The sequence below is a fragment of the Passer domesticus genome, chromosome 22 (genome assembly GCF_036417665.1).
Source record: "Passer domesticus isolate bPasDom1 chromosome 22, bPasDom1.hap1, whole genome shotgun sequence".
Classification (NCBI taxonomy): domain Eukaryota; kingdom Metazoa; phylum Chordata; class Aves; order Passeriformes; family Passeridae; genus Passer; species Passer domesticus.
In genome coordinates, this window is record NC_087495.1 from 3,800,403 (window position 1) to 3,820,857 (window position 20,455).

Consider the following 20,455-nt stretch of genomic DNA (forward strand, 5'->3'; position numbering starts at 1 on the left):
GGTAGCAGGCTGCCAAGGAATGTATAACCCGCTATTCACTGGGAGGGAAATTCCTCCCTTCCATGGGAGCTGCAGAGCCTGGGACTGAAATGCTGCTTCTCACTCTGTGTTTGCTTCAGGTTTTTTGGTGGGGGGGATTTAATGCTGGGATGAGGGGGGCTGGAGTGAGCAGAGCCCTGGCTGATGCTGATTCATGGTGAGATCCTCGGGGCTCCTGCAGATCTTTGTGCAGCAGAGATAAATGCCAGGGGTCTGTTGCACGGAGAGGAATCGGGGCTGTGCGTGCAGCTGTAGTGCCCCGGCTGCACTCTCTGGGGAGAGCTGCTGCTTAGCTGCATCTCCAGAGATCATTTTGGAGCTTAATCCAGTTAGATGGAGCATTCCCCAGCTCCCCACATCTTCCTGGGGCTTGTTTGTGGGATGTTGAATGTCTTGCAGTGAGGACCATGAAGTTTCCCTTATTGTATTTGCGTTGCCCCCAGATGGAGGAAGGAATGATGAATCTGACTCCATGCTCTCAGAAGGCTAATTTATTACTTTATTATACTATACTATATTATATTAAAGAATACTAAACTAAACTGCAGTAAAGAATACAGAAAGGACACTTACAGAAGGCTAAAAAGATAATAATGAAAACTCCTGACTCTTTCCAGAGTCCCAACACAGCTTGGCCCTGACTGGCCAAAGAGTGAAAACAACTCACAGCAGAATGCAATGAAACAATCACCTGTGGGTGAACAATCTCCAAACACATTCCACATGTGCACAACACAGGAGAAGCAAATGAGATAAGAATTGTTTTCCTTTTCTCTGAGGCTTCTCATCTTCCCAGGAGAGAAATCCTGGGCGAAGGGATTTTTCAGAAAATGTGAATGCCACATTCCCTGTCCTTGGGCTGTGCTGCAGTGCCAAGGGCACCTCAGCTCCCTGGCATTTGCCATGGGAAGATGCAGCAGCTGGGGCAGTGTGTTTATGTGCAGTGGGGATTTTAGGGTGAGTGATCCCTGAGGAAAGGGGTCTCACCAGCCCCTGGTGGGGCTGAGCATCCTCCTCAGCTCCCCACATCTACTGGGGACCAGTCCATGGATTTCCAGTTAGAAACGGTGTTTGGCTTTGAAGTTAACATCTGCAGCTTTGGGGATAGATAAGAGGAGAGCTGGAGGATAGGGAGATGATGGAGAATATTCATGTGTGGAATTATCTCTTGCAAATATTATATTTTTGGAGTGTGTTTCCTTTTTCCCCATCATTGTGGGTATTAATTTAAAATATGCCTTTGACTTCTAATTAAACAGTTGACATTAAAAAGGCCTCCATGTATAAGTGAGCAACATTAGGCTGCAATAAATTATTTTTGGGAAGATGGAAATGCAGAGTCCATGGTGCATTGCAGGATCCACAGGGGCTGGTGGAAGGTGCACATGAGCTGAGGGGAAGGACGAGTATCCTGGACAGTAAAATCCTGCACAAGTAAGTCCAAGGAGCAAGAAATAATTGTTGTGCAGAAAACAAGTTGGGAACAATCCATTTCCAGCCTTTGGGGGGCCTGAGCATCCCTTGGTCAACCTTGGCAGCCTCCCTTGTCCCTCCCTTGCTGTTGCAGAGTATAAAAGGGCTGTAATTATTACAATTATGTGTTCAGGAGAATTTAGCCTCTCATTTGGTTTGTCCTAGTGAGCCTTCAGCAGCTGCTGTGGAAGGTTTTGTGGCAGTTACCTAGCCTGGGAACTGCCATGTGCAGGTGCCTGGGATTCAGGCTGGGAGCTGGGGTGGCTCTCCATGCTTTCAGTAAGGCACAGCTGCTCCCTAAAATGTTCTGGCAGTGCTTGCAGAGCCATCAGCTCATCTTCTCTTGTGGGGTTTGCTTCCTCCATCAGCCCTAATCCCACACTGGGTGCTCTCTCAGGTGCTCCCTGTGCTGGAGGAAATGTTGCTGGCACTGAGCCTCTGGGGCGACCTCTGTGCCCCATTCCTGCTTCATCAGGGCAGGCACTGTTACTGCTCCCTTAAAAAAAACTCCTGGGTTATCTAAAAATTAGTTTTTAATTCACATTTTCAACAGGTTTGCAGTTCCTCTGGGTTTACCTCTGTCTTTCCTCAAACACCTGGTGTACTCAAAAGCCCAGTAGCAGGTAAAAGAAGCTCAGTATCATGTATGGATTTCACTGTTCCTGCCTCACTCTGTGTTGTACCTTGTGCCACCAGTACAATCCAAACTCATTATTTTCCCCACATGGCTCTTGTGATCTGCTTTTCTTCCCTTCCTCTGCTGTGATGGCAGAAACCATGAGAAGTGGCTGGAGCAAATGCCATTTGTCTAGTCCTTGGGTCCAAACAATCTGGACTAAAATATGTCTTAAAATTAAAAACCCAGCCCCTAAAATATTGTTATCTTCCCAAGCATGCCCTTTTCCTCCCTGGAGTACATTTGGAGAGAGACTCCTGCATGTAAATCTCCTTGTGCTGAAACCCCCTTGAAGGTGGAAATGGGACCTGGTGGCATTAACTGAGCCCAAATAATGACAGAGGAGGGTGGAGAGGAGCCTGCTCCCAGACATGCAATTCCCAGAGAAAAGCTGGCTTTGGGACAAACCTCATTGTCCTGCCCCACATCCTCATCCCTGATCAAGCTGAGGAGAGCTCTGTGTGGTGCTGCCCTCTCACCCAGGCTCAGGGCAATGAATAGCTCCAGGGAGCTCGATTGGTGACCCCAAATCTAAAAATAAAATGTTATAAAGGTTAAAAAAAAAGGTTCCTCGATTTCAAATCATTTCCCAGTGGTTCCCAGCTGAAACAAGTGTGTGAAGCAGCACAGACAACATCCAGTCCTGCCCTATTTCCAGCTGTGAAGGAGAGTAGAGCTTCTTTTGGACACATTTTCTCTGGAGGTGCTGCTTGGCATGCTGTAAGGGTTTCTCTGGAGGGCAGCTCGTGCTTCCAGCCCTCCTGGGTGTGCAGCCTCCCCTCAAGGCTGCTTCCAGCCTGCCCAGCTTGATTGCATCCACTGGGGAAGGAATTTATGACACCTTGCAGGTTTATGGGTGCCTTTTGCCATATAATAAACCTGAGTCACAGGACACCCAATTCCCAGGTGTCTGTTCCCAAAACTCCCAGCATGCAGGTTCCCCTGGACACCTCTGCTGCTGTATTTTGATTTTCTCTGCAGTGTTAGAGCTGCCAATGCCTGGAAAAACTTCCTTTGCTGAATTCCCCTGGAGCCCTGCTTTCCTTCCCTGGCCAGAACTGGATCAAATAATATCTCTGCCACGCTCTGGAGATAAGGCAGGAGCTGAGCAAACCTGCCACTATCTCTGCTTTAATTTTTCCTTGCAAATAGTGTGGAGCCAATGCCTCTCTGCCCAGATCAGCTCCTCTTATCAGAGGGATAATAACTGGCTCACTAACCAACATAATTCCTCTATAACCCCCAGCAATCTTTTGGGAGGATTTTGCAAGTGGCTGAAGAACAGAAGAAAATCTCTGGCTGTAGGATTAATTGGTACAAAATCAAGGCAGCATTTGACCGTGTGCTTAAAAAAAAAGAAATTAAAATTAAAAATACTCTGTGTGTATAAATACAGTGACTGCCTTTCCACTTGTTTCCTCCTAAGTGGTCCCTCAGTGGCTCCTGCAGATGCAGAACCTGGCTGAAGCGTGCAGGAAATGGAGGTGCACAGGATCATGATCAAGTTTGGGGTTTCAGCTCTCCAGAGCTCCCAGGGCAGTGCTGCAGGGCTGGGGGAAGTGTTTTGTGTTTCTGGGCCGTTTCTGCTGTGGGTGCTCTGGGGCTGCTCTGCAGCTGCATGCCCTCCTCCCTGCCCTGTGCCCCGCTGCTCCCAGACACACATCCACGCCTGGGCAGGTCTGACAGCCCAGGGGATGATTTTGCCTCCAAATCTCTGGTTTTTCTACATTTTTCAGTTCAGTTTGCCAGCAGTTTCCTTTCCCTTGCTGAGCTGTGGGTGTTGAAAGCTGGGCTGACGCTGCTGAAGAGCTCTGAGTTTCCTTCTTGATCCTTCTCCCTTTTTTTTTTTTCCTTTCCAATAAAAGGAAATCAATATCAGGCAGCAGCACCCAATCTCTGTGTGCTGCACCATCGGATTCTTGTCCCAGGAACCAGCTGGGATTATCAGCTCTCTTTGCACTTTGAATTTTAATAGCATTAACTCTGGCCTAGTCATGTTCTCCTAAAATCCCATTTCGAGTTGCCTTTGGAAGGCAGGAGCAGACACCACTCTGTGTTTTTCCCTCCTCCCTCGCCTGCAGAAATCACAACCAGAATTAAGAGACAGATTTTAAAGGTTAAAACTTCCCAGATTGTTTCCCTCTCAGTTGTCATTTTGGGACTGTTTTGTTTTCTTTCTGATTGCATCAAATATTTGTACTCCTGTGGGGACTGTGGTGTGAGGGTGAATCTCCCTTAAGAAAATAAAGGGAATTTTTCCATCATTTTTGTGGCATTGCTGGGGGGAAAATGGTGAAAAGAGAAGTTACCAAAAGTGGCTCAATGTGGGGCTGTGCCTCTCCTGAAAGTTCTGAATTATTTAAGGCATTGCTGAGACTTTTATATTTAGAAATATTGAAATGGAGACCCTTTCAGTCAGCCTGAATTTTAGATACTTTTTATTTTAATCTCACAGGCGGCCCCTGAGAGAGGGGACTTGGCCAGCATCCTGTTCCAGCACAAAACAGCTGGATTATTTTTTTTTTAATCCCTGTTTTACCAAGTAAAAAAGAGTTTTGAAGAATTCTGAGTTTTTGAAATCTTCTGGGTGTGCTCAGCAGGGTTTGGGGGGTAGTGAGTGTCTGGTGTGTGAACGATCAGTTATTTTTTTAATTTTCCCAGTTATAAACCTAATCCTGGATTCATTTGGGTGCCCCTTCTCCCATCCTAGTCCCACACACTGCTGCTTGCACTAAGTAGAAAGAATTGCATTTGCCTGTGGCTTTTTTTATCTCCTCCAAATCCCCCCATTGCTTTGGGTATTTTTTTGTTATTATTGGCCTCATTTATTCAGTACAACAATGTTTTTTCTGGGAAAATGCCCAGTGCTGGGCACAGCTTGGGAGAGGTCCTGTGAGGGCAGTGTAGAAAAGGTGGATGACTGCAGAACCTTTATGTGAATAAATAGCAGGAAATAACATCTTTTTTGTCTTCCTCAAGTACCACATTGAAAACCCATACTTGAATTATTACTCTTGATCATATTTAGCTTTGAGTTAATACAATTGCTTCTTGGCTACCTGTCTCTTAGGATCATGTATGGCTTATTTTCATTTTCTAGCTCTGGCTGTTTGAAAATCGTGGTTTGGGTTGTGAAGCACATGTGGAAGGGATAAGGGTTCCTGCTGTCAGCTTTGCTTGCTGAGCCTTGTGCAGCACGTGGGGGGAAATGCAAGAGTCTTTGCTATACTGGTCATGGGAATTTATTTGTGAGAATTTCATGAGGCTGAGTTAAAAAATAAAGTTTGGGAAGAGAAGAAAGAAAAGAAGAATCCAGATGCAATCATTTCTGTGAGATTTGTGATGAAGTGATGAAAGCTGGCAGCTGCTGTTGTTGCACATCTTGCTCCAATAAACTCTCCCTTCTCTTCCTCTTTCCTGCTGCCTCTCCTCCCTTCCCTGCTGCCCTGTGTTTACCCTTGGATGATCTCAGGAGCACCGAGGGTGTCCTGGTGGTGCCAGGACTCCTCCTCATGGCAGTGTCACTGTGCCCTGGCTGCTGTCCCATGCAGGAGTGGCAGGAACGTCCCAGGGTGCCCAGAGCAGCTGTGGCTGCCCCTGGATCCTGGCAGTGCCCAGGGCCAGGCTGGGCAGGGCTGGGAGCAGCCTGGGATGGTGGAAGGTGTCCCTGCCATGGCAGGGGGTGGCACTGGATGAGCTTTAGGGTCCCTTCCAACCCAAACCTCAATACTGTGGGTATTTCAGAAAAACAAGCATATTTTTGGTACTGGTTGGCATTTGCCTCCTCATTTTCAGACTGAAAAAACTCATTTCCACTACTAATTTGGGGTCAGTTTGGGTTTTTTTGCCCAGAGAGATCCCAAACTCCTGATCCCTGGCAGTGCCCAAGGCCAGGCTGGACAGGGCTTGGAGCACCGTGGGATGGTGGAAGGTGTCCCTGCCATGGCAGGAGGTGGCACTGGATGAGCTTTAGGGTCCCTTCCAACCCAAACCACTCTGATTTTATGGGCATGGGTATATTTGTTTCATCACAGCCAGGTGTGCTGTGATATTTACTGTGGTAGTAAAACTTCAGTGGAAAAAAGTGTTTCAAAAAATGGCAGGGGTGGAATGGGATGAGCTTTTAGGTCTCTCCCAGCCCAAACCATTCTGGGATTCTATGGCCAAGTGAAACAGGGCATGCAAGGGTTGGTACATCCCCTGTGACCTTAACCCAGCACTGGGTGTTTCCTGAGGAGCTTGGGGAGGCATTTAGTACAGCTTAAAAATCAAATTGATCATTCAAGCACCTATTTCCAGCCACACTCCAGCATCTGGGGGCACTGGGATGGTGTTTTCTTGGAGCTGGATGTCCTCACCTGCTCCCTGCTCACTCCCCTGGTGCTTTGCTGCTGCAGGAATTGCTCTGCTCCACTCCTCTGGGCTCTCCAGGCAGAGCCTTGCAGAGAGTGCCTTCCCCCAGGAAGCAGCACTGGTTTGCTTCATCTGCATGGAAATAAAACACAGGATTTTTTTTTTCCTCTGCTTACCTGGGTTTCAGTGCATCCTCACACCTCCTCTGGGATGTTTTTCCACCCTAACAAGAGTTGATCCACAGAGTGTTGAGCTCATTCCACAGGGACCCAACCCCACATGTCCCCACCCTGATGCTGCCAGAACTTGGGTTTGTGCTGCTGGCTTTGACATACAGCTTCTGTGCCTGCTGCTGCCCCCTTTGGTTTTATATTTTATTTTATTTTATTTTATTTTATTCTATTTTATATATTTAAATTTTATTTATTTAGTTAGTTATTTGTTTTATATTTTATATTTTATTTTATTTTAAATTTTGACTTTATTCTATTCTCCCAGCCCCAGGTTTTCCTGGTGCAGTGCCCTGATACCTCCATAAGAGCAGCTCCCCGCTGCCTCCAAGCACTGCAGCACAAGCCAAGATGAATAAAAGGCTGTCACCTTTATTAACTTTGCTGCCTAGTGTGGTGTTTAATTCCAGGCAGGCACTCAGTGCAGCCCTCTCAGCTCTAAATGGCTTTTCCTGCCCTTGGGACTGTGTGTAAAATAGATGGGGCAGCATCACACCCCCCACTGCCACCCTCCCATCCAGCAATACTGTGGGTATTCAGAAAAACAAGCATATTTTTGGTACTGGTTGGCATTTGCCTCCTCATTTTCAGACTGAAAAAACTCATTTCCACTACTAATTTGGGGTCAGTTTGGGTTTTTTGCCCAGAGAGATCCCAAACTCCTGATCCCTGGCAGTGCCCAAGGCCAGGCTGGACAGGGCTTGGAGCACCCTGGGATGGTGGAAGGTGTCCCTGCCATGGCAAGAGGTGGCACTGGATGAGCTTTAGGGTCCCTTCCAACCCAAACCACTCTGATTTTATGGGCATGGGTATATTTGTTTCATCACAGCCAGGTGTGCTGTGAAATTTAGAGTAGTAGTAGCACTTTAGTGGAAAAAAAAAAAAAAAAACTGATTTAAAACCTCCAGGTGTGTCCTGAACCTGCTGGCAGGGTAGAACAAACATTGCAGTGAAAAGTTTTAATAAGCATAGATTAGAAGTTCATTAAGTGGTGCATAATAGGTAAGTAAAACATTATCTCTCTTGATGCTTAGGCACTTGGAAAAACCTTCAAGTTTATTTCATTTATTTAAAAAAATATTAACAGTGAGAGGGTAATAATAAGGTTTTTGAAACAGAGCTCTGGGTGTTGAGGGTGAAGGGCAGTGGGGTGGGAGCAGGATGCACTGGGAGAGCCCAGGGTGGGCTCAGCCCATGGATTTACACCTGTGAAATCACCATCAGCCCCCCAAGCACCAGAACCTGGGGAGTTTTCCTGCTCTCAGCCCTCCACCCGCCATGAAATGGATGGGCAGGAGGAAGCTGCTGGTGCCATCCCTGTCTGTGCTGCAGTGCAGTTATTTTTATCTATTATATATTGTTCCCAGTGGAATTACTCTGGCCCTAACCTGTAGATAAGGGCTGTTACTAAATGAATGTGAGCTCTACCTTGAAGGTTAAATTGCTGCCTTGCTAGTTGGTGAGGAATGTGGGGAGATGTTTACCCTCCTCCTCTGAAAAAAAAAACCATGAGCTCCAGCTCTGACCTGGCAATTTTGTGGAGCACTACTTGAAAAAGGCAAGTATTGCACTGAAATGCTGTGTTTAGTCCTCTGAATTGGTGGCTCTTCCTGATTAAGATGCCCACCCACTGCCAGCTCTCAGGTGGGATCCCACAGCACTGGAACAGGCTGCCAATTTCCCCATAAATTTGGGAAAGCTCCTCACAGACATCCCCAGGATGTCACAGCTGGGGGGGTGGTGCATTTTTGGATTTTCCTCAAAAATTAAGTGGCAGCTTCAGAAAGTTATTTTGGCCAAAAACACCCAGTTCTTAGTGGCATCATCGTGGTGGTGCTGGTCCTGTGGACTGGGTTAAGCCCAGCCCTGGTTTGGCCTCTTCTGGGTGTGAAATAAATTATTTTTGGCAGTAATGCAGCCAAGGAAGATGCTGCTTGTCCTGCCCCTCCCAGAGTTTGGTGTGGAAGGATTAGGGTGGCAAAATCAATAGGAAAACATACAGAAAATGGCAGAAATGGTGACTGCCCTGCCCAGAGATTAATTTTTCAGCTGGCAACCAACCCAGCAATATATTTAGTCCTGGCTTAGCCAGCAAGGAGCAGGTGAGTGATTGGAAGATTCCCATGGGATACACTGGGTGGGCAACATTGGGATTTACATCACTGGAGGCTTCCCCTCACAGCCTGGAGTCATTCCTCTGCTGTTGTTTTAGCTCAGCTCACAGGGTTGGTCACTCAGGTGAGCCCAGCAGGATGGTGGCAGCTCACAGTGTCCAGGTGAGCCTGGGGGAGCAGGAATGTTTGTGGGGCTGTGGTTCATCTGCAGCTCCCCTTGGTTAACAAACACGGCTGCTGCAGGTTTTTAGAAGCTGTTAGCATGAACCATTAACTCTTCCTTTTAATTATTCAGGTTGCCTCTTTTAAATTTCTTTTTTAAGTGGAGCTAATAGGCTTTGCAGAGGAGGCTTCCAACCACAGCAGTTCCTCCCCAGAGGAGCCCTGTTTGTGCATCGCCAGCTAATCTCTTTTCTTCATTATCCCTTATCTTTCTCTAGCTGATTAATTGCTTTCAATTGATTTATAAATATTCTGTTGATACACACAGTGACAGGAGGGGAATGGGATATGTCCAGGCTCAGGGGTCATTGATCCATGCAGCCCCTTGGGCTTTCCTAACCTGCCTCACAAATCCCAGCCAGGCTTTATTCCCTTTTTTTTTTGTCTTTGCAATTCCTGCAAGCAGCCAAAAATTGGGCTGTAGCATCACTTGGAGTCTATGCACGTGCACAAGCCTTGTGCCAAGTGAGTGTCAGGTTTTGGGTGTAAAGAAATGGAATTTGGGTAAGTTTTGGTTGTGGTGATGAATGCAGCAGGTTGTGTGGGTTGTCATAAAAACCTCTTTTCTATGCTGTACTCCTAATATACATATATTTTTATATATATATAAATATATGTATATTAGGGAATTCAGTGTAGAAAACAGGTTTTTATATATATGTAGGTGGAGTGGTGGATGAAGACAGAGCATTAGAAACTCTATGGAAGCTACAGGGCAGCTTAAAAAATTTAAAAGGCAATAATAGCTGGTTCTGAAGATAGTGGCCAATATCAGAGTGGAGCTGCCCACCTTCAGCCCCATTCCAATCACAAGTGGCACTGAGGCTGCAAAGCCATCTTTAGGAACAGCAGCACATTTATACACAGGGATCAATCACAAAGACTTCCCATTTTCCCTGATATTCCTCTGCATGCAGCCTGTTCCCTGTCCCACCCTGCAGAGGTGGGCTGAGCTGGGAGCCTCTGGGGACACGCTGGCCCTTGCAGTGACATTCCTGGATGTGCTGTGGGGGAGATGAGGCTTCATCAAGAAAATGTTCCTAAAAGTTTGAAACCCACCATGCAGCTCTGGGGTTTGTTGTTGCCCAATTCATTTATTTTATTTTATTTTATTTTATTTTATTTTATTTTATTTTATTTTATTTTATTTTATTTTATTTTTTTATATTGTTATTATTATTATATTTTGTTTTATTTTATCTTTAATTTATTATTATTGTTGTTGATGCTGTTAATAATAACAATAATAATAATGATAATGATTATGATAGTAATAATAATAATAATTAAAAAATTGTTTATTTATTTATTTATTATTATTTTCCTTCTCTTTCCCTGCACAGTGGCTGGTGGCACTGGCCCAGCCCCAACGTGTGGCAGTGTAATTACACGTTGCTAATGAGCGATTGCAGCTCCTTTAGCAGCCCAGCCTGACTCTTTATCGGGTATTTGCAGGAGTCATGTAATTTTTGTATCATCATATATGGTAATATATTCACTGCAGCATGACATGGGATGAGGTTCAATGAATAATGTAAAACCCAGAATAACACTGAATCTATATGAGATGTGCTTTTCCCCCCAGCATTGTTTTAAAAAGGAAAATATTGATTCTGGTGGGGTTCAGCGGTTCAGAGCTCTGGGAGAACTCACGTTTTGCTGATCCATGCCCACCCTGTCCCTCCAGGGCCACAAACCTGCAGCTGTCTGTGCCATCCCTCGCTCGTTAGTGCTGATGAAGCTGGGGAGGGCAGGGAGGGGTCAGTGACATTTGCAGCTGGATCCAGATGTTGCAGAAGCGCAGCAGGTTCTGTTGGGTTCAGGTGAAACCTCCCTCTCCATAATTCATCCATTTTTTCCCCCAGTTACTGTCTTTGAATGCAAATTAGGATGGATAATTTCTATTTGTTTTCCTTTTTAACCAATTTCCCCCTATTCTGATCTGTGTCATTTATATTTGCGGGCCATTATCTTAGACTCATTACAGCCTTTTAGCATTTGAATGGAAATACTGTAAAGAGCCCAGAAGTTAGGCATAAAACGTCTGTGATGATAAATATAATCCTCGTGATAAAATTAAAAAACACAATAGAAGTAACTGTGATGTGCTCAGGAAGTTGTACCAAATGAGATTGGAACCAACATGATAATGTTTGCCCTTTGCCTGTTGCTTTTCTGCCTCTTCAAAACAGCTTTTGCTGTGGTGTTTTAAATGCTGTGTATGGCCTGGATTGGGAGCTAACAAAAAAATTAAGATTTTTCTCTCTATTGAGGCTTTCATTAATAACTGCAAAAACTCTTGGTGATGCACGTGTGATTTTCAGGAGCTCAAAATACTCCGACAGCACTGGAGGAGGAGGAGGTGCTAAATGGTGCCAAGTTCCTCAATGAAAGTTACTCTCACCGCCTCTGGTTTTGGAGCCAGATCGATGTTAATTAATCCTTGCCTCACCCGTTACGTTCTCCAACCTCACCACCCCTCAGCACCGTCGGATTTTAGCTCGGGAGGAGCAGATGGAGGTTCCCAAGCACCTCCGAAACTCCCAGCCGAGCGCTCTCCTCGATGACAATGCCAATTTGTCATGAGTGAAGTGTTTGACAAAAATCTGTCATTTTTGAGAGAAGTTTTTCCTTGAAAGAAAAACCAGGGGGGAAAAAGAAATCAGCTCTGTTTTGAAACATGTCCTCACTCTGTTATCTTTATTTTTCAGAAGAGGGGGATGGAGAGGGGAGTTTCCATGGTTGTGGGAGAGAAGTTTTAGTAAGTTTTCCTGGAAACAGGGGGCATTTTGAAGCAGGAGACTTTGTATGAGGTCTCCAGATTTTTCTGTTCTGGTGGTTTTTTATGGACAGCTCTGTCCTCCAGGTGAAATGTGGCTCTGGATGCATCGCTGGCCTTTTGCAGAGACTCTTCAGCAGGGCTGAGGTTGCTCACAGTGGCTGCAGGTGCCGGTGCCCCCAGGGCAGTGGCACACAGCACCAGCCAGATGCTCAAGCTGCGTTTGATCAGCCACCAGCTCCTATTCCGTGTTGCAGGGAGGGAGAACTGTTCCCTTTGGAGCAGCAGTGTTGAAGCTGAGTTGTCTTTTCACACAATCGTAAGATCATAAATGTTGCAACAGCCCTCTAAGATCATCCAGTCCAACCAACACTAACCCATGACCCAGGTGCCACATCCACGTGTCTGTTAAATCTCTCCAGGACTGGGGACTCCACCACTGCCCTGGGCAGCTTCTGCCAGGGCTGGACAATTTTCTGGCCCCAACCTGACTCTCTATTGCCAGTCTCTGGTGGGCCCTGCCCTTGGGGGTGGTGGTTGGGATTTTTGGCAGAGCTGGGACAATTTTTGGTGGTGACCACCTGTAGCTTGCTTCAGAACCATAACCCTGGTGAGACTTCCAAGCCCAGGAAGCTGGAGAGGGGACACACAATGCAGGTTTGTCCACTGGTGGGGGTTATCAAGTTTGGATCAGCCTGCAGGGACCTTCAGCACCAGGCTTGGATGGGAAGGGTCCCTCCTGCCCCTGAAGAAGGGTCTTGGCTAGGGAGAGCTGAAGGAGGCTGGCTGATTTGGCATGAAGGGCCAGACCCATCTGCACTGACACCAACACTTGTCCCTTTCCCAGCACCAGCAGCAGCCAGAATCCATGGGGAGTGACTCCAGGGACAGAAATACCTCCCTGGCTTCAGCTTCTGCCTGGGTAGGGCCAGAGACCACCACTGGCCACACAGCAATGGCTTGATGCAGAGCAAGGAGAGGACACCCACTTTAACCACAGCCAGAGGGTGACTGCTGCCTGTCACAGGGACACACTCAGAGCCCGGTGGCACCACACAAACCCAGCGAGGCATGAGCCATCTTCAGCAGCACCGTTTTTCCACGTGCCTCCCAAAGGGTTATTAATGACAAAGGAAGGACCAGGGCAATCCTGCGGGTCCACGGCTGGGTCAAAGAGCAGCCGAGCAGCAGTGTCTCAGCACGGCCGGGTGCTGGGGTGTGAGTAACGCTGCCGGGCCACCATTAGTCAGCAGAAGCCAATTCTGAGCCCAGCCCAGGCTCCTCTGCCAGGGAGGAGGCTCACGGGGAGCTCTTGGGGAGCTCCGGCCTTGTGCAATGCCTGTGACGCGCAGCACCTCCTCCCTGTGCTTTGCTTTGCTGCAGCTCAGCACCCTGCCGAGGCTGGCAGGTCACAGGGCTGCCTGTGCTCGGGATTACGTGGAGAGCAGGGTCAGACCCGCTGGTTCCCGGCTCGCGTGGGGTGGCTCCGGCCGTGGCAGCGCTCCCGCAGCTCCGGGAGCGGAGCGGGCACGGGCGCGCTCCGACTTGATCTGGGGTTGTGCAAGCAGGCTTGGTGCCATGGGGGTGAGGCACAGCTTCCCTGGGCTTCCCGGAGCTGAGCTGGGGATGGCAGGGGCCCTGGGGCACGGGCCACGGGGCAGTGCCACGCTGGGTTTGCTCAGTGAGAACCTGCGCTGGTTGCACAAGAAAACCACCTCCCTTCCCCTTCCCCAGCCGCTGCGAGGAAGCAGCAGAGAAGGGGCAATGCCCGCCAGGGCACTGGGAGGGCAGGAGGGTCACGGGGTGGGTGACAGCCTGGTTTATTGACCAGGGTGTACGAGGTGGCCATGGGTGCATTCCTTCCTAGCCAGGACAGCTCACTCCTGCCGCAGCTGCATTGTCAAACTTCCCCAAAATGTCAAAGCCGACGGACACGGGGTGTGCCTCAGTTTCCCCATGCCTGAGATAGTGCTGCTGTAGGGTGGGGGAGCTGGCTTCACAGTGTATTCACGGCGTGGCAGAGGCTCGGTGGTGTTGTAAAGTGGAATGTGGTGGGGTTTTTGTCTTGGACTGTATTTTATGAGCTTTGTTCAAGCGCAGAGCAAGAGATGTGTGTTTGCAGCGTGCTGGGGCTGCCTCCAGAGCATCCCTGAGCCGGCAGCTGACCTCATCTAGTGAGGTTAACAGTGTGGAGACAGGCAGAAATTCATAAACCCAAAGGGCTTCTGCCCAGTTCTTCATCGCTTTGGCAGGTGAAAAAATTTATAAAGCCGGGTCTGCTGTGGGGGGCTTGGAAACAGGCAGCCCAGGCAGCAGGGTGAGGGCAGGTAACAGTGCGCCATGTGCCACAGGGAACAAAAATATTTGTATTGGGTAAAGTTTCCTCACTGAAGCAGTGGTCAAGCACTGGAACCGGCTCCTCCGGGGAGGTGGTGGAGTTGTCATCCCTAGAAGCGTTCAAAAACCAAGCAGATGTGACACTGTGCCACATGGTTTAGTGGCCATGGTGCTGTTTGGTTAAGAGTTGGACTTGATCTTGGAAGTCTTTTCCAACCTTGATGAATCTATGGAAAAGCTGTACCAGCACGCTGGGTTTCAGAGAGTTTGGTTGTTCTGGTGTATTTTTGTGTGGCTTTTACCACAGAAAGGCAGGTGATCTCTGCGTTCTTAATGGTTTTTGCTTTGTCTCTGCTCATCCCGCATAAAATAAGTAACAACTGCATCGCGAGAAAAAACACTGCACGTGTTCGCCTTGCCAGGTCGAGCCGTGGGGCTGCCTCGCCACCCTCGTGCCTCAGTTTCCCCCCGTGCCGCCGGCCGAGTATCGCGATCCGCGGTGGCGGCAGAGCCTTCGGGACATGGCTCCGGCCGCTCGGTGGGTGGCAGCGGCGGGAGCGATGGATGATTCCAGCCGGGAATCATTTCCGCCGCCGGCCGGCCGCGGGTTCCTGCGCGGCCCCGGGGCTCCGGCGCACTTGTGGGGCCCCCGTCCCGCGCAGCTCGGGCCGTGCGGGGCCGAGCCACTCCTCCGAGCCGTGACATCAAGCCACCGGCGAGGGGTCAAATTCCCGGCGCAGGTAGCGCCGGCCGCACTTCCGCGCCGTGCCGGGGAGGAGCCGCCCGCCGGGGACCCCCCGGGCCCGCCGTGCCCCGCCATGGAGTCGGAGCAGGAGGAGAGCCCGGCGGGGACGTGCCGCCGGCAGCAGGGCTCCGCTCCGCGCCCGGCCCAGTGCGCGGCTGGCCGGGCACGGCGAGGGGCGGCCGCGGGCGATGCTGCGGGCAGGGCGCTGTGCTCAGCCCACGCAGGTAAGGGGGTCCCCGGGGGCTCCCCGGAGGCTCCCCGGGAGCGGTGGCAGCCCGGCGTGCGCGGCTTCCCTTCGCTCGCTTTGTGCTTGGAGCTCGCTTCCTCCTGGAAGAAACGAAACAGCGCCGGGGCCGCGGGGAGGGTGGCGGGGTGGCCGTGCTGTCCCTGCGGCCGGGCCGGCGAGGGGAGCTCCGGGGGCTCTGAGGGGCCGGGCTGGCGAGGGGAGCTCCGGGGGCTCTGAGGGGGCTCCCGGGGCTCTGAGGGGCCGGGCTGGCGAGGGGAGCTCCGGGGGCTCTGAGGGGGCTCCCGGGGCTCTGAGGGGACCGGGCCGGCCAGGGGAGCTCCGGGGGTTCTGAGGGGGCTGCCGCGGGCTCTGAGGTCGCCGGGCCGGGGCTCCGGTGCCCCCGCGGTCCATCCTGGATCCCAGAGGGGTTGGAGCAGCCGGGGGCTGCCGCGGGGTCGCAGCCCAGCAGCCAGTGGTTCTCTGCCGGGTGTGCTTCTGGCAGCCTGCACAGCCCCCCCAAGCCGCTCTGCTCACCATCCTGCCAGCGTGCACAGGGGTTTGGATCGGGTTTTATTTACTTCTGTCCCCTGTGAGACACCCAGAGGCTGGGACACTGCGTGGTGGAAATAATCCGTGTTTTTTGAGTGGGGAATGCCAGGGCATGGGGGTGACTTGGCAAGCACGCCCTGCCCCAGCTGGGTGGTGGGGCAGGGGTCGGTGTGTGTGGGTGGGGGTCCTGTCCCAGAGCTGTGACTGTGGGCACGCCGAGGCCAGGCTGGTGTCTAACTCAGGAAATGGTCAGAAGTGGTGTCTGCAAGGATTTGCTCTCACTGGGTGAAAGCTTTACCTTGAAATTCTTACGGATTTTCTGTGGCCAGGTATGACAGCTCACTCATAGCATTGCAGCAGCAGCACAGCGTGGAAATAAAAGCTTATTTAAAAGTAAGAGATAGGTGTGCAAAGCCAGAATTCATGTTATTAATCCAGGAGGCTGTGCTGATACCACCGTGGGAGGGAGCACTGGGTGGTTGGCAGCTCCTCTGAGGCCATGGAGAGCCTTGGTGCTGCAGGGACTCTGTACTGAGGGATGTGCAGGGCTGGGCTGAAGTGCTGATTTACAAATGTCAGGCCTTGTGCTTATCCCCTTGAGGAGATGGTGCTGTGGGGCGGAGAGGGGGCTCGTTTTGAGCCACTGTGAGTCCATCCTGGTGTCCAGGTGCCAAAGGGAGAGGTTGGATGTATTGGCTTTGCCCCAGCAAGAGCTGGGCAGTGGCTGTGGCTGTGTCCTCTTACACATGGTTTGGGTTGGAGGGACCTTAAAGCCCATCTCATCCCACCCCTGCCATGGGCAGGGACACCTTCCGCTATCCCAGGGTGCTCCAAGCCCTGTCCAACCTGGCTTTGGACACTTCTGGGGATGAGGCAGCCACAGCTTCTCTGGGCACCCTGAGCCAGGGCCTCCCCACCCCCACAGGGAAGAATTTCTTCCCAATATCCCATCTAAGTGTGCCCTCTGTCAGTGGGAAGCCATCTCCCTTGGCTGTCTCTTCAAGACCCTTGTCAGAAGTCCCTCTCCAGCTTTCTGCACCTTTGCAAGAGGGAGGTCCCAAGCTGAGAAGCTGCTTAAAAATCAGAGGGGGTGAGATACTCTTTAAAATACAAACTCAGCTCGTCCCTGAGTCTTGAATCTTTTTTTTTCCTAATAAGATTCTTTATGACCCTTGCATTTCTCATCCTAGGACAGAGGTGATATATAGAATACAGGATATATATTTATCCTGCTGATGTTCTGGATAAAAACACACCCTTGACTTGTGCCCAGCAAAGCAAAAGCCATCTCACCATCAAACTCACAAAAGCGGCACAAAATGCAGCTTTCACCTGAGATACTGATTCACCCACACGAGCCTCGCCGTTTGTTCTGCATCCATTTTTAATATGTCCCCTCCAAAGGCAGGAATGCGTGTACAGCAGTCGTGTCAGCTGAGTTACATGGAAAAAAAAAGGCTTTTAAATGGATGTCTTTAAAGTGATGCCTGTTCCAAGGCCAGTAAAAGGCTTTGCTGCTGCATGGAGGGTTGGGCTGCTGCCCAGAGGAGTCCAGGATGGGATTTTCAGGAGCAGGAGTGGAAACTTCAGCCCCAAATGCTGTCTGGAGATGTTCACCACAATTTTTAAAAAAAAAAATTTCATTGGCACTGTCTGTTAACACCTATCAGTGGTTGAAGCATAAAGGATGCAGAACCCAGCAGTGTCACGGAAGTTTAATGTGATCAACTAAAATATAATTAACAGCCAATTATTTCAGTGGGAATGGTAGTTTTCATCAGTTGGTCTGGGAAATGTTTAAATTGCTTTCATTTCATCTCTGCCCACTTGCAGCAGGTTTGGAAGGGCTTGGAATGAGTGACGGGCTTTGTTCATGCAAGGCAATATCTCCTCCTTTGGGTAGTCAGGAATTATAGAAAGCACCCAATTCCCCTCCCCTCCCCACCAAAAAAGGGTTAAAAAGACAAGGGAAAAATTAAAAGGGACAAAAATATTGGGGGAAAAGTGCTGTGGAAGCTTTTCACATTGAGGTTGTTGCATTTAGGAGGCGATTCCTAATGGCAAATTTCACTTTACACCCTGATATATTGATGCTTGCGAGGGTGAACTGCAAAAAAAAAGCCTTTAAAAATATTCTCTTCTCCTGATTGCTTGTGCATCTTGCTGGGGGGTGTGTGGAGTCCCTTGTGAGGGGCACTGAGCCCTGCTCCCTGCTAGAGAGGGCTGATGCTCACTGCAAACCCCTTTGCAGCTTCGGGTAGAGGCACAGGTAGAGGCACAGCTCCATCCAGCTGACAGGAATCACATGGAAATCCTCCCTCAGCCATCTGGATGTGGAAAAAACAGGGGCTGAGATGAGGTTCCTGAATAATTGACCCCATTTTCCCAGCTATTGGAACTTTGCTGTAACAATCTCCAAGAGCTGCCTGCAAACAGCACCTTTGGGGTCGTCCATTTAGGTACTTAAACCTGGCAGAGCAGCAGGGGTTTGCTCCCCCCTGTTTTAAAATGAAGCTAAAATTTCCCTTTCAAGCTGAGTCTTACTGCAAATTAAGCCATTAACATGGGATTTCTCCATAGGACCCTTGTGTGCAGGAGAGTTGGGGTGGAAGCTTGGAGAAGAGAGATGGAGAGCAGATGCTCTGTGCTTTGAGTGGGAAAATTGGTGTGATTTTGGTGGGCAGAATTGTGGGAAGCATTGGAGTGATGGAAATCCTGTACACAAATGAGTGTCATTACAGGTTTGTGGCCAGAGAATTTCTGGCAGCCCCATCCCTGGAAGTTCCAGGCCAGGTTGGATGGGGCTTGGAGCAGCCTGGGATGCTGAAAGGTGTCCCTGCCCGTGGAAGGAGTGAAACAAGATGAGCTTTAAGCTCCCTTCCAACCCAAACCAGTTTGTGACACCATGACATTGGTAGGAGCCCTGAGAGGGAGTTGGAAAGAGGGATTTTCCTATCAAACCCTGGCTGCATGGATTGTGCTTTCCAATTTTATATATATATATATATATATATTTAAACCGTATTTGGCTTTTCCATATATATAATAATGTATATGTAGCAAATATAACTATATATTGCAAAGCATAATCCTTTTTTCTACATATACATATATATATATATGTCTATCTCAAATTATATGTGTAAAACAGCAAGAATTTTGGATATATGGCTGATCAATAATTCAGGTTCTCTAGGATTTGGCTTGCAGCCAGCAGTGTGAGGAGCATGGTGCTGCATGTTTCTCTCCAGATTACATCTGTAGCTTCTCATAGATCTCAGATTTTAATCCTTCAGCAGTTTCTGCCTGCATCAGGAGCCGTGTACTAAGTGGGATGGAATTCCCTTGTTGCCTGTTTAGGAGAAGAGATGCTTTTCCATTTTTTTCAGTATTTCTAACTGTGAGCAGAGAGGATCAGTGCATTTTTGGAGAGCTGCACTGGGCAGGGTATTACAGCACCTTGGGCCATGCCCAAGGACCCCTCTGGAATTCTTTGCTGCAGAATTCCCCCCGGGCTGTCTGTCCTTGGTCTCGTTTTCCCTCTCCCTTTCCCAGATCACTTCCTGCTGTGTGGGGATTTTCTTGGTTCCCACCAAAATGCTGCAATTTGCAGGAATCCATCAGGATCAGTCAACCCTGTGCAAGCTGCCCTGCCTCCATCCTCATCTGCTGGTTCATTTTTTTCCCAGGAATAGCCCTTGATGAAGTGGCACGTAAGGAAAGGTGAAAATGAGTTATCAGTAGGGGGAAAAAAGCAATTTGTTGCAGCCAGGGGTATTTTGTGGGGCTGCAGGGGGCTTTCTGTGGCTGGGGAAGGCACTTGGTGGGTTTTGCACACTAAATACTCCACCACGTGTGAGCCCTTCACATCCTCTCAGGGTTCCCAGAGGCTGGAGGGGACACGCTGTGTTTCTCCCATCCCTGGGGAAGATCCTTGGCCTCCTCCAGTTCTTGCTTTTTGCACGGAGCTCAAGAAAGCACTTCGGGCTGCACCAAACCCCCCAGCCCGGAGCTCGACTGTTCCTCATTAGTGACTTTATTGCTAAATAATTTACAGAATGGGGCCTTGCCAGTTTTCATTCGGGAAGCATTTCAAGTATGTGCAGCAGATTTTCTGCCTTCCTGGCGCAGCTGCCGGGGGGAGCTGCCTCTCCCTGTCCTGCCGCCGGCGTCACCTCCCAGCCCGGACAGGAAACGGCCCCTGCACGTGCAGAGGGAGAGCACGGGGAGAAATCCCTGTGTTCCATGTCCAGTTGGTGTCCTCCAGGCTCTCTGCTACTCGGGGGAAGGACACAAGCACGGTGGTTTGGAGAGGAAGTGTTTGGGTTTAATTTCTGTTTCATTTTTGTGGTAACTGTGATGTGTGTGCTGATGAGGGCATTTTCTGTCCCCGTGTCCATGATGCCAACTCATGAGGATGTGGATGTCCCAGCCCTGGAAGTGTTCAAGTCCAGGTTGGACTTACAGCAACCTGGTCTAGTGGAAATTATCCCTGCCTGTGGCAGGGGGTGGGACTGGAGGGTCTTTAAGGTGCCTTCCAATCCAAACCATTCCGTGTTTCTATGAAATCAATAAGCCAATCTGAGATGTGAAAGGGCTTTTTTCCACCTGTTTTAAAAGGGGAGGGAAAGCAAAGCAGACTTGGAGGGAGGTTTGCAGTGGCACCTGCACAGCCTGAAAGTGTTTTGCAGGATGAGGGAGATGGGTGCAGT

General features: G+C 49.6%; 1 protein-coding gene across 2 annotated transcripts in view; it reads left to right on the plus strand.

Moving 5' to 3' along the window:
• Positions 1 to 20,455, plus strand: part of KAZN (kazrin, periplakin interacting protein) — a 210,541-nt gene that overhangs the window by 176,627 nt on the left and 13,459 nt on the right. The window lies entirely within an intron of this gene.